This window comes from Lygodium microphyllum, chromosome 18 (assembly GCF_053477565.2).
Source record: "Lygodium microphyllum isolate KBCC chromosome 18, Lygodium_microphyllum_v1.1.10, whole genome shotgun sequence".
Taxonomy (NCBI): Eukaryota; Viridiplantae; Streptophyta; class Polypodiopsida; order Schizaeales; family Lygodiaceae; genus Lygodium; species Lygodium microphyllum.
This window is the reverse complement of record NC_141152.1, coordinates 28,192,729-28,205,632: the sequence shown is the minus strand read 5'-3', so window position 1 is coordinate 28,205,632 and position 12,904 is coordinate 28,192,729.

Here is a 12,904-nt window from a genome sequence, read left to right as displayed (position 1 = left end):
AACAGTGGTCTCAAACAATTCCTCCAATGGCGACTCAACAATAGTGGAATCCTACCAACTGGAATCAACAATCCCAAGTCTCAAACAGGAGCTCTGAATCAGAGCCATAACAGAGGACCTCCTGGATCGACCCAACCAGTTTATGCAGTAATTACAAACGCTTCCCAAAACCCTACCACAAGCACTTCAGGAGGTGAAAATATGAAGGACTACTTATCCAACTCACTTGCAAGCATCAAGAAAGAGCTTCAGGATGTGATTAAAGAGCAGTTACAGACGCTGAAGGTGAATACTGCCAATATATTCACTCCTACGGGAGCTGGAAGAGATGTGATGCGCTCTAATACATGGTGTGGAAAGTGTCATCAAGCGGGACATTTAGCCACAGAATTTACCCGAAAACCAACCATTCCTAGAGCCTTCTATTCCTATTGTTTGAGGAAGAACCATACAGAGGATATTTGCTCTCTAAAAGAGATGCATGAACGAAGACAAAAGGATGAAAATGCAAGATTCAACTTGTTGGAATCCAAAATGACAACACAGTATATTGGACCAAAGCCTAGGGAGTTTGGTCCTAATTTTGGTCCAAGGAGGTTTCCCTCTCAAAGTTACAGAGGATGACAGTCTGATCTCTGGTGGTGGTCAGAGATCAGAGGTGGAATGTTATAGGTGTGGAGAAAAGGGACATATCTCCCCAAATTTTCCAAACCCTAGACGATCTGTGGATTACAAGCCCCTGTAAAGGCCAATGCCACTGATAGCCAACAAAAGGTACAAGAACCTGCTTCCAATTTTGTCGAGTTGGAAGTTGCCGCTGTTACGCGCACCAAGAAAAAGAAACCAGTGGTTCAGAATGAAAATAATTCTCCTGCCACCAAGACTATGAAGTTCAGCATACCTACAGAGGGACAGAGCAATATAGAACAGAACAGTGCAGTACAGAGCACTATAGTGCCACAGAGAGTTACAGAGACAGGACCAAAGGCCCAGGAGATAGAAGATACAGAAGCACCTCCAAGAACAAAAGAAATACCGATGTTGCAATTATTAGAAGAAAGAGGAAAGATGAAAATGGGGGTAGCCCCATTTCCCAGCCGGTTGGAGAAGTCTGTGGATCCTATCAAAGATTATGACTTGGTCAAAGAACTAGACACTTTTAAACCAAACCTAACATTTCGACAGTGCTGATGTTGTCTTCCAGCTGCGAAAGAAATTCAAAAGCATCTTGACAAGAAGATGTGGACTAAGGATCGCTCCTTCAACAGCGACCAAGACCAATAAGGCCCCGGATCCTGTAAAGGAAGTAGATGTGGCTAATGCCTTCCTAGATCCTAGAACCCCAGAGATTAGTGTATGGATAGAAGGATGCTTCATTTCAGATGCATTGATTGATGGAGGCTCATCAATAAACATAATGACGGATGTGACAATGAAGGACTTAGGGTTGCAAGGAATTCAACCTACACAGTGGCTTATCAAATTGGCAGACCAAAGCAGAGTCAAACCGTTAGGCATCCTCCCATACGTAAAAACAACCCTTGCAGGAAGAGACTATTGGCTTACATATTTGGTGGTCAAACCAAATTCTTATGGGACCTCATACCCTTTGCTGTTGGGAAGACCTTGGCTTTTTGAAGCAAGAGCCAGGATGGACTGGTTCACCCTTACCCTAGGCAGAGGACCCAACAAAGCGGTGTCAAAGCTGTATGGCTCGCAAAAAGGCAATAGATCCACATCCATTGAAGTTATAACTGACTCCTCTAACGAGGCAATAGATGGTACATCAGGAGACGAAGAGGCTGTTAAGCAGATCTTTCCTAAGAAAACAGAGACACAGTCCCTAACAATGGGCACTGTAAGCCAACTGCCATAGGATGTAAAATCCTTGTCCATGGGTGAATACCTCCTGCCTCAACTAGAATTAGCTTCTAAAATCACCTCTGACAGTGAAATAGAAGCATGGATGTATTGTTCTCCCTATTATATGACAGTCGCAGAGATAAAGCAGAGACAGTATAGAGGCAGAGCAGATACAGAGCGGCTACAAAACAGAGACAGAGCGGATACAGAGACAGTAATAGATACAGAGCCAGAGCCAGAGCCAGAAGCAGAGTCATAAGCTGTGACAGAAGCAGAAGCAAATGCAGAGGCAGAAGATCTGTTCTTCTCCTACAGAGCCTCTACAGAAGCAAAGACAGAGCCTCCAGAGGACAAGGATGAAACTGATGAGGAAGAAAATGAAGTAGGCTATGAAAGTGCAGATGAAGAATTCCTTCTGTTAGAGGATGATCTTGTTGATGTCCCTACAGAGACCTCAGAGACCGAATATCTCAGGGTACTAGATGGAATGACTATGGTTCCATTTGGGTTGATCAATGGACTGCAAAGTATGCAGAATCTGTATAAGCAATGGATTAAAAGCATAAAGATTAAGTTTATCAGTGGCTCCTGTCACCCTGACCATTCCATCCAGAGGAAAGATGATGATGATGCTCCTTGTCAACAAAAGCCAACGCCCTCAGAGCCTTGGCCTCTAGCAAGTCCATGCTATGTGACATTCCTGGATGCATGTTCTGAAGATGAATCCCTAAGTCCAAAAGAAATTACTACCAACACAGAAGCAAAAAAAGCTCTGATACCCTTCCAGTAACCTAAACAGACAAAGGAGTCATCTATTCAGAAGGAGGATACTGGTTCTAGTGGGACATCAGACGAAGATACTACTCTCTTGAAAGAGTCAGCCGAAAGCAATCCGTGGGACGTTTACATGCAAAGTGGAAGGTGAAAGACAAGTAACATTCCTGGATGCTGAGGGTACTAAATGTCACCTGAAAGTGGGTCTCAATCTTCCAGAAGAAGAACTAGTGGTCCTACGAGACCTACTCAAAGAGAACTTAGACGTGTTTGCTTGGTCATATAAAGACCTAAAGGGGATTGATCCCACAGTATGCCAACATCACATTGACCTAGAGCCTGATGCCAAACCTGTAAGGCAAAGACAAAGGCCTATGAATCCTAATTACTCTGCTCCGGTGAAGGCTGAATTATTGAAACTTATTGAATCAAAGTTCATCAATCCCGTGGCTAACAGTGAAGGGGTTTCGCCCATTGTGGTAGTACCCAAGAAGAATGGGAAACTTTGAATATGTGTCAACTTTCAAAAGCTCAATTCGAAGACGAAGAAGGATCATTTCCCTATCCCTTTTACAGACCAACTGTTGGACACTGGCAGGTCATGAGCTGTATTCCCTCTTGGATGGATTCAGCGGATATAACCAAGTCCAAATCGCAGAAGAGGACCAATCCAAAACAACCTTCACCACAGAATGGGGGACCTATGCCTACAAAGTGATGCCATTTGGGCTCTGTAATGCTCCTGCCACCTTCCAACAAGTAATGATGGCTACCTTCCAGAATCATCTGCATGATTTCATAGAGGTGTCTTGATGACTTTTGTGTCTATAGCTTGATCCGTGAGCATTGGGGATACCTAGAGCAATGTTTTGACAGATGCCGAGAGTATGGAATTTCTCTCAATCCCGAAAAATGTGTCTTTGGTATCTCCTCGTGAGTTATTTTAGGCCATATTGTCTCTGCACAAGGGATTGCAACAGACCCAGCAAAAATTGAAAAGATTGCCGCTCTAACAGCACCAACAAACCTCAAGCAATTGAGAGGATTTCTTGGCCATGTGGGCTATTACAGAAGATTTATTGCACATTTTGCAACTAAGGCAACCCCTCTACAGAAGCTCCTAAGGAAAGAGGCAGATTTCCTTTGGATTGATGGATTGTGAAGAAACCTTCAATACCCTAAAACAGTGCCTTATCCAAGCACCTATTTTACAATCTCCTGATTGGACGAAGGAGTTCCATGTGCACACAGATGCATCAGTTGAAGGGCTAGGTGCTATCCTATGTCAAAAGGCCCCCTCTAAATTAGATCAACCAATATATTATGCAAGCCGAAAGGTCACTGATAGGGAATGGAACTACACAGTGATAGAGCTTGAGTGCTTGGCAATGGTGTCTGCACTGGAAAAGTTTCGACACTATCTACTATCAACGCATTTCAAGTTCTATATGGATCATGAAGCCCTATCCTTCTTGATGAACAAAGCAGATGTTAAAGGACGACTAATGAAATGGTTGCTCCTATTACAGAAGTCGTCTTCCCTGTTGAGCTGGAATTGCCCTCTTTGCGAGTGGCAGTTAAAGAACGCTTGGGAGATAGTGAGTTATTGCAATGCCGTCTCCTGCATTTGGAATGCTTGTATGAGATACGGCGGATGGCCCTACAGTGCATGGAAACTACTCAAGCGCGACGCAAGGCCTATTATGACAGTTTCATCAAGCACAAGGAGTTCAAAGAAGGTGATCTTGTCCTAGCCTATGATTCGAGATTTGGCAAGTTTCCTGGCAAGCTTCAACAACGGTGGATGGGTCCGTACAAGGTACTGGCTATCAATCCTAACGGCTCTGTTCAGGTGCAGACCGTTGATGCCTCTGATGATCCTTTCCTGATCAATGGCTATCGCCTGAAGAAGTACTTCCCTCCTTGGGGATCTTGACAAACACAGTCGACCTACCCTTTCCCTTTTGGGCATCGTACTGTCATTCTTGTTGTGCTTCTGATAGCCATTATGATTCTCCTCATGAGGCAGTCTCATTCTGCTACCCCCTCACAGAAACATCCCAATCCGGCATTGTTCTCTTCTCATCTGATCCAACAATGGTGGCGAGGTTGGTCCTGACATATGGTATTTCTACCATTCTCTTTCTTAAATTTTTTAAAAAAAGAAAAGAAAAAAAAGGGAAAAAAAAGAAAAGAAGAAAAGAAAAGAAAAAAGAGAAGAAAAAAAAAGAAAAACAAACAAAACTGTTATGGGAGAAAATGAAGAAATTCCCTGTCATAACAAGCCTCGTTCGAAGAAAAGGTGGAAACACCCTTGGGCGAAAAGCTGACTATGGAAAAGGTGGTAACACCCTGCAGTTCAGGATAGCTGATTCACCAGCAGAATCTCTCTTCAGCAAGTAATTTGAAGCCACCTCCCTTGGTGCACTGTCTTTGCAATATCAATCCGTCTGCCCTTCTTAATAGACGACTCTTCTTACCAATCATTGAAGTCCGAGATTTGTAGGCTGCCTCCCTGGGTACGTCTTGTCCTCAAGATCCTGATGACACCAACAGTCGACATGATCTTCATCACCAACCCCTTGAGTGATGTGAGCTTTCATCCTAACATGATGTGGACGTGAGTATGGGCTGTCCTCTGTATCTATCAGAGAGTGAGACAGAGGGTGGGGTGAGTAACCAGTCTTTCCCTTCAAATCAAATGAGAGGTGACATGTGTGAATGGAGTGTTGCATGCATGGGATGGGCCTCTCAATGCACAAAGCATGATCTGTTTCTGTGCACTGCACCATAAGGCTCCTTGGCCTTCCTTCTTGCACTATATGCCGGCACAAGGTGGGACGCATAGTTGCACCAACAAATGCGCATAAGGCATACAACCTTTGCATAAGTGACGGCGAGGATTACATCAATGGGTTTCAGGAAAGGGCTGCCCTCTGTATCTTTCAACCGAGCGTGAGACAAAGGGTGGGCTGAGTGTGACTGGAGTTTTTTTAATCAATTATCGAGAGGTGAGGATTAAGGGACGTTACGACCCTTGGAATCAGGTACGTTCCCGTTTCCCTATTCACCCACGGGCTGGGTTTCTGCCATCAGCACAAGACACATCATTCTGTTCTATACACTGCACTACAAGGCTCCCTGGCCTTCCTCCTTGCACCTATGCCAGACGGGTTGGATACATTGATGCACCATCAATTGTGCACCCTGACATACTCCCTCTGCATCATTCTTTGGTCAATTCCTAAACCGGGTATGAGCTATGAGTTTCGTCTTGATTTCCTCGAGTGATATTAGTCATGGGGCGAGTGCCTGCTCTTTCAGTCCATTTGAGTGATCGTGAGTTGAGGGCAATATCCTTCGCTATTGACGAATTTCCTACAACTCCTTCAACCAGCTACCTCCCTACATGCTCCCGCTTGGTCCCTGCCACAAAGGACGAAGAACGTGTGTTGTGAAGACACTTTGTTACCTCCTGCGGCCGATGACGCCTCCAGACGCAACCTCGATAGTCAACATTTCTCCTCGGCAATCTGTGCCAAGTTTTTCTAACCCTACACCTTCTGTTTCTCAGTGATGGTCATGTTTTAAGTATGGGGACGTTATGGTTGGTCTAATGTGAGGTACCAAGTCTTTGAAGTTTGGTTTAACCTCCCTGTTAAGGTCTTAAGTGTGGGGACGCGTCCCTGCGCGTAGTGTGGTTTAGTTAATTGATTTTATTATGTGTGTTTGTGTGGTTTATGTGTTTTTTGCTGTTTTTGTTTTTTAAGAAAGTGTATATGGTGGTTTTGTTTTTTTTTCAAAAGAAATAATAATTAAATATGGATATGTGATGAAGGAAAAAAGAAAAATTTCAGCCATTTAGAAAAGATCCACAATTTATGTTATGAAAATAAGTACTTTGTTTGTATGGTTATTCTATTTTGTGTTTTCAAAGAATATTGGTGCCTTATATGAAAATATTTTAAAGTGAAAATTTAAGGGAAAAAGGTAAGGGGGTGGGTGAAATTTTTTGGATTTTTTTAAAATTTTATGTATTTTTTACTAATTTTAAATTATTATTTTTTGCATTTTTAGGTAATTTTGAATGAATTATCAAATATTTAATTTTTTGTAATTTTTTTGTTGAAATTTCCTCCTAACAAAATTTCCAAAAACTTGCAAAAATCTGGGAAAATTTTTAGAAATTTTTTTAAAAAAAATTCTGAGTTGAAATGAATTTGTAAATTAACTAAATCAATTAAATCATGGAAATCAGGTTAGTTTGGTAAGTAGAGTCAAAGCAAGTCAACTAAGTCCTATTAGTCTGGTTAAGTCAGGTAAGTCATGCTAAGTCTAGTTTGGTTAGTCAAGGTGGATTAGGTTAGTCTAGGGTTAGTTAGGCTAGGCTAAGGCAAGTCAGATTAACCTAGGTTAGACTAACTAACCTAGGGTAGTTAGTAGGGTGGGGACTAACCTGAGGTAGGTTAGTGAACTTACTATAGTTAGGTTAGGGTTAACCTTAGTCTAGTTAGGTTAGGGTTAACCTAAGTCTAGTGAGGTTAGGGTGAACCTAAGTCTAGTTAGGTTAGTGTAACTGAAGTTAGGTTAGTGCAACCAAAATTAGGTTAGTTTAACCTAGGTTAGGTTAGGTTAACCAAAAGTGGGTTAGTGGCCAACCTAGCAGTGAGGAGGAGGAGGAGGAGGAGGAGGAGGAGGGGTAGGTAGAAGAGAGGGTGAAGGGAGGTGCTAGAAGAGAGGGTGGGGGCGGTGGCGGACGACAGTCGGTGGCGCTGCATGGAGGGCGAGCAGGAGGGGTCGCTGGTGGATAGTGCCGGGACGGGCACTGCAGGCCACCGCGGGTGGAGGTGCAGGCCACCGTAGGTGGAGGACAGGCCGCCAAGAGGGAGTGTCAGGCCGCCGTGCAAGAGGCGCTGGGAGCCGCCACGAAAAAGGCACTGGGAGCCGCCACACAGGAGGAAGGCCGTCGTGCAGGAGAGGAGGAAGAAGGAGGGGTGGAGGGAAGGAGAGGTGGAGGGAGAAGGTGAGAGAAGAGGTGGAGGGAAGGAGGAGGAAAAGAAGAAGAAGAAGAAGAAGAAGAAGAAGAAGAAGAAGAAGGAGAAGCAGGAGAGGAGGAAGGGGAGAGGAGCGAACCGACAGGTACATAGAGTTTTTTTTTTCTTCTTCTTTTTTTTCTTTTTTTGTCATCAATTTTCTGTTTGATTTTTTTCTTTTTAAAAATTTTTGGATTTTCCTTTTTATGTGTATGTGTGTGTTTTTGTTCTATTCTTTTTTTTTCTCTCTCTCTCTTCTTTCTTTTTTTTCCTTTTTTTAAAAGTTAGATTATTTATTACTTATTTATTTATTTTTGTTTTTTTGTTTTTAGTTTGAAATTGTGTGTATAGTGTTTTTAAATTTTTTTCTTGTGATATTAAATAATGAAAAAAATTTAAGAAAAGAACACATCCCCGGCATGTGCGCATGTGCGGGCAGGGGTAAAAAATTTTGCAATGACGGTTTCAAACAGGCAGGGATGGGGACGGGCGAGCCACGGACACAACGGGGCGTCCGGAGGTGCGTAAAACCAAAAACAGGCGCGTTCACGCGCAAGGCAAGAAACACGATTAACGGAAAAAATAAAGAAAAATTAATAAAATCCAAACCGCTTGTCAGAACAAAAATTTGTAAAAAGGAAAAATAGGCCGGGGGACAAGGAAAAAATGTTGCAAACATGTAATACTGGTTTCGGAACAAAATCAGGGTGTTCACATGGGAAAAACACAAAAAACAAACTCGAAAACACATATGAGCATTAATATCAGAAAATCCGTGCATCGGAATGAAGTACGGAAAGAAGGAAAAGTGTGCAGAACAATGTGTCCAACAACCCTATCACGTCAAAACACAGTTCTGATCGAGATAGGACGCATTCACATGGAAAAACCCCCAAAAATGGAGTCGAAAATTAATACGGGAAGAATCGTGCGTCAGAATAGCAGGCGATAAAAAGGAAAAATGTCCGAAAAAAATGAATTCAAACTCAGTGTGGGGGAGATTAGGAAGGGTTCACATGGAAAAAACACGAAAAATGCATTAAAAATCGCTCGAAAAAATTAATAACTAATAATCCGGCAGTCGAAAGAGGGGGAAGGGAAAAGGAAAAAGTGGGGGAAAGGCTGGCAAGACACGGCTGTCAAATCAAACTGGAATTTCGGTGAAAATAGGGCAGGTTCACATGGAAAAATGTGAAAAATAGGCACGAAAGAGGCTCGAAAACCCGCAAAAAATAATAACGGATGAACCGTACATTGAAATGACATGGAGTAAAAAGGAAAAATGTCAGGGGGAATGGGTAGGGTAGGGATTATGGGAACGGTGTGTAGTTCTTTCTTTTTTCCCTGATACGGGGATTTGGGTGCTTGAATGTTGCATCGCATGAAGCTTTCGGTCGCATCTATGTAGAGGTCATGCTGAATTTTTTCTAGGATGTGTATTGTCTGGGGTGGTAATTGGGTTAGTTATGTCTATGCCTATATGTGTGTCATTCTTTTGGATTGATTTCTTTTTTATAGCCCTTTTGTTGTTTTGTAGGCATTCTTTGTGATTGTCTGTGTTGTGGTGTGTGTTTACCATCTGAATGTGATAAACCTGCACTCGCTACGCACTCAACATGGCACAGAAAGGTAACACGATATGAGCTCAAGGTATACTCTTGTATTATTCAATCCAAAAAGCGGGACAACATAGACACATCCCAGGACTACACCCTCGTGACGCCGCACATAAGAGGGTTCACCACTAGGCATAGGGAATCACACGTAGAGTGGAAACAAGGCAGGGCTTTGAGTCACTACTACTCCCTATGTAGGTGCAATCGGTAGCAACGGCATGGTATAGCTACAAAGCCCTTACACTCACCCCCGCTTACTGGATTGCTGACCTCAGTAATCTAAGGGTAGCGTTTGTTATTTGACTCATCCGGGGTCTTAACGCAACTTTTCCTAGCAAGCTGGTCAGTGTTTGCTAGTCTAAGGGGACCGCGGGGTCTTAACACAGTCTATACTATCAGACAGGCCAGTGTCTGCCGCACTAAGACATTGGGGCTTTTTCGTTTGATGGAGTTATTTGTGATGATTGCTACCATGCGAGTCCACCCTCGACTCGATTACATTTGAGGAGTGGAGGCACATTTGGGTTCTATGATTGAGAACCCATTATTTGTTGGAGTGTTGGGGCAGCTTAAGAGTCTGTAGTAGGAGCAGGGGGGTTCTCCTCGAGCCAAAGGGCGAAGGCATCCTTTCTGCGTTCACAGGCCTCCGCTTCTGAGATCCAAGTGGCCTCCTTGAGTGGAGGCCCGCGCCACTTGGTGAGGTATTCGGGGAAGCCTCTTTGTTCCTGACGTCGAAGGAATGCTTCTACTTCGAAGGGACCATTGGAATGGAGCATTGGTACGCACCGTCCCCATTGGTTGTCGGGATAGAACCTGCGCAGAAGACGAGCATGAAATGCATTATGAACACAAACACTGTCTGGCAGGTCCAGCTTGTAGGTGACTTCGTTCAGCACTTGAGTGATTCGGTAGGGTCCATAGTACCAATGATTGAACTTGGGGGTCATGTTTTTGGGAAGTGACATATTCTTAGAGCTCACTAGGACCATGTCTCCTTTGGCGAATAGTACAACCTTTCTCTTCTTGTTTGCTTGCTTTGTCATGGTTATCTTGCTCTGCTCGAGACTTTGCTTAGCTGCTGCATTGCGATCTCTCCATTTCTTCAAGAATTCTTCTGCATCTTGATCCTCCGCTTTGGCCGCTCTGGATGCTAAGACCAGTGGTGTAATGGCTTCTTTTCCTGTGGCTAACTCAAAGGGAGTATACCCCGTTTCCGAGTGGATGGAGCTATTATAGTGGAATTCCAAGACATCAAGGCACAAGGCCCAATCTTTCTGGTCCACTCGAGCATAGCTACGGAGGTAATCTTCAATGCCTTGGTTGACTCGTTCTATCTTTCCATCTGTCTTCGGGTGGAAGGATGATGAGAATCTCAATTGGGTTTCCAGAGTCTTGAAGAGTTCCTTCCACATGTCGCTCATGAATCTTCCATCTCTATTTGATACAATGGCTAGTGGTAAGCCATGCAGTTTGAATACATGTGTGAAGAAGAGGCGTGCTACCTCCTTGGCATTCAATGGTGGTTTGGCCGGGATGACTTAGCCCTGTTTGGAGAAATAGTCCACCACTACAAAGATGATTGTGTACCCATGGGACTCCGGTAGTTCCACAATGAAGTCCATGCTGATGACATCCCATGGGCGATTAGGTATTGGTAAAGGTTGTAGTAGTCCGGTTGGTCTTGATCTTGGTGCTTTGACCATTTGGCAAGTGGGGCAAGTTTTGATGTAGTCTATCACTTCTTCCTTCATGTTCGGCCAAAAGAACTGCTTCCTAAGGGCCTCCAAGGTTTTGCTTTGCCCTTTGTGGCCTCCAATCTTGCCGTCGTGTATCTCATGCAGGATGAGTTTCTTTAATTCCACATTGTTGGGGATATATAATCTCTTGCCTAAAAATAGAATACCCTCTTCTAAGGTGTACATTCCATGTGGTGTCTTCTCTGCTTCCACATCTTTGATTATCTTGTGCATTTCTTGATCTTGTTCTAGGCCTCTTTGACAAGTTCTATGAAGTTGCTGCTGACCACACTGGCAGCTTTCAGGTCAGCTTTCCAGCTCAAGGCATCTGCTATCTTGTTAGTAGAGCCGTTTAATCTCCAGGTCAAATTCGGCTAGGAAGTCTAGCCAGCGGGCTTGCTTTGCTGATAACTTGGGTTGGGATTGGAAGTATTTGAGGGAGATATTATCGGTGAAGACTATTGTATGCTTTTCTTGAACATAGTGCTTCCATTTTCTAAGGCAGTGGATGACTGCCAATATTTCCTTCTCATGTGTGCTCCACCTTGTTTCAGCATTGGTAAATTTCTTTGACTCATACGCAATGGGGTGACCCTCTTGGACCAGTACACCCCCTATGCCATAGTCAGATGCATCTGTAGAGATTTCAAAGGGTTTGGTGAAGTTTGGCACCCTTAGGACGGGAGTTTGGCTCATGCCCTTCTTCATCTGCTCAAAGGCTTCCTATTGCGCGTTCCCCCATGTAAAAGAGTGATCTTCTTTGGTGAGGTGCTTCTTCTCCTTCTTCTTGTCTTTCTTTTTGCTTCCTAATTCTACTACTTTCTCCTTCTCCTTCCTTGTATCTTGTGCCCTCCTAGATGTCTCCTCTCTACACGTTCTATCCATCTCCTCTTGCATTCAGTGTCTTTTCTCCTCTTCTTGTTGTTGAATCACCCATTCTCTATAGCCCTGCTCTACTTCTAGTTTTTTCCTCCTTTCTTCCTCCTCTTTTTTCATCTGCATGTTCCTCCATATTGATTCTAGCATGCCTGACATACCATCTAATTGTCTTTCTAGTGCGGCCACCTTCTCCTCTTGGGCCACTCTCCATTCTTGCCCCCTACTCTTCTTCCTCTCCTCTAGTGTTGGGAGGGTGACGTTCTCCCTTTCGTCCTCCATGTGGTTGGTGGTGGTGTCGACACGGGGAAGCCGCGTTTCGCCTATGGTGGTGTGGGTCATGCCGCAAGGAAGCCGAGTCACATCTTCAGACGGTGGGATGTTGAGGTTGGGGCGTCACGCCGAGGCGACGCGTCGGGGGGCATGGCGACGTGGGGTGACGCGACGTGGGGCGTCATGACGCGGGGCGACACGACCGGGGCATCGCGTTGTGGGTTGTTACGACTTCGATCTCTTCGGGGCACTGGATCTTTCCTCCTGCTTCCGTGAGCACTCCTTCACTCTGAGCAAGAGTTGCTCTGATACCAAGTGTGATAAACCTACACTCGTTACGCACTCAACATGGCACAGAAAGGTAACACGATATGAGCTCAAGGTACACTCTTGTATTATTCAATCCAAAAAGTGGGACAACATAGACACATCCTAGGACTACACCCTCGTGACGCCGCACATAAGAGGGTTCACCACTGGGCATAGGGAATCACACATAGAGTGGAAACAAGGCAGGGCTTTGAGTCACTACTACTCCCTATGTAGGTGCAATCGGTAGCAATGGCATGGTATAGCTACAAAGCCCTTACACTAAATGGTGCCCCACGCTCCTCTCCCTATCCAGTATGTCCCATTGGTTAGTAGGGATTACTCTTCCCTACTCACTTTTGAGCCTGTCACGAAGGCGGGACTTGCGACTTTTATGGCTGCCTCCTTCCCCTTGGTTCCAGAA